Below are 2,074 nucleotides of genomic sequence, written 5' to 3'. Positions count from 1 at the left end.
GCGGCTGGGCCCGTGAGCCATGGCCGCTGAGCCTGCGTGTCCGGAGCCTGTGCTCTGCAACAGGAGAGGCCACAACAGTGAGAGGCCCGTGTACCACAAAAAAACCAAACCAAACCAAACCAAACAAACAAAAAACTTAGCCCAAATAAGAATGCCAGTGTCACTGTGGGGGAAAAAAAGAAAAAAAGAATTCCTGCTTTAAATGTTAATTTGAAAAGCTTCTGAACTCCATGCCCACCCATCTCAGAAAGATGCCTGTTTTCTGAGACTCCTGGAAAGTATGATATAGGTTCTACATTTGGGGGATGTCTCACTAGATTCAAACCAGGCACTTTATAGTAATTGTCTGAAGAAATTTTTATTTCTTTTCTTGGCAAAGACCCTGGATTGTATTCCAGGGCTTAATTTCATTTCTGTATTTTAAGTCCCAAAGACTAAGATACACAAGTATTCTTGGGCTTCAGTCAGACAGTATGTTAGGCCTCAGGTGAATTAAATAGAGGCCTGGTAAATCTGCAAAAAACAAACAAAATAAACATCATTCTTAGAACATTCCCTGGAAGATGAAATGTACAAGTTAGAACAGCTTTGGCCTGGCTGAAATGCAGAGAAGGCAGGATTTTCACAAGGCAGTATTAGCAGAATAATGAATGACCTAGCCCAGTGGAGAATTTTTCTTCAAGTATTTCAACTGTATGAGATCTAATTTCTCCCATCTTATTACAATATAATCTTTAAACATATTCATTGTGATTAATAATATTGGAAGGAAAATCCCATAATATTTTGAGGAATGAATGTCCCCTCACTTTGCTGGCCAGGTGAATGAGTCATTCACTTCCCACAGACCTCAGGATATTTTGGTGCTCTGTGTCAACCCATCATTGCCAAGCAGCAGCTGACACTTTAAAGTGAACTTCTCCCCTTCACAGATGGAAACTGAGCTCTAAATATTGGTATTCTGAGTTTCACATTTGCCTGGGTTGGTAACTTTCTAGGTATGATAAGAAGCAGGTTGCCGATGAATGGCAGCAGAACGTCACTCCTGGGGTTCATTTCCTGACCTCTCACTGGATACTGGATGGCTCAACCCAGGGTGTGATGGTAAACCAGCTCTTTGGGGTGGAAGCCAGGTGTGATGGGGTTGATTTGCAGCAGCATTTGCCAATTTCTGTGGTGTAAATACTCCGATCATGGCTGATTTCAGGCTACCAAGTTTTAAAAATCAGCGCTCAAACTGCTGAATATTTAACAATCGGCTCTCTCCAGCTGGTTCCAGCATGCTGCTGGTTCTACCTCACTAAAAACCAGGTCTTGGTTTTCTGGTGGTTAATTATAGATTGACAGCTAAAATATAGTGTAATTATTAGACTTGAGGCCTTTTTGTTGTTCAAAATTCAGCCCAAGTGAGCAGCAAAGCCCAGTACTGACCTAGATCACAAGTTTCACAGTATCTACTTTCAAAGGCTCTAAGGGTCTAACAGTGTGAAAGCTCAGCCATTAGCACTTTAGAAAGGGTTACTTACAAAAATATTTATAAGAATTATAGCCTAAAGCAAAATAGTTATTTTGGGCTGGGACCGTGGAATGGATTGAAAATTAAAAGATATTTAATCTAATAACTAAATCAACTTCTCAGCAGTAATGGTTGCATGCTTGACCACACTCCTTTTCTCATGAAGTTCAAATGCTCTTTTAGGACTGAGCGGCTGTTCCAGACCCCATTTTATTTGACCCAAATAAGAGTTGTAATCTCTTTGGAAGAAAGGACTCCTCTGTTTCCCTTGTGAAGGCCTATGTCCATCAAGTGGATGGCTTCTAGAATAGAAAGAGGCACTGACTGGCCTGGCCCCTATTTGGACCAGTCCCGTCTTCCTAGAAAAGGATCATTTTTATACACATGTATGTAGGAGGTAGTCATTCTTTTTATTTAGCACTGTTCCTTCAAAAATATCAGAAATGCGTGTGTAAAACATGTCAGTAAATAACTATTTGAAATAATCACCTGTATGTTCTTTCTGTACCACCACGTCACAGAAGCCACTTAATGTTATTAACATACAAAAATAATAAT

This window comes from Globicephala melas, chromosome 3 (genome assembly GCF_963455315.2).
Source record: "Globicephala melas chromosome 3, mGloMel1.2, whole genome shotgun sequence".
Lineage (NCBI taxonomy): Eukaryota > Metazoa > Chordata > Mammalia > Artiodactyla > Delphinidae > Globicephala > Globicephala melas.
Note: the sequence above shows the minus strand (reverse complement) of the source record.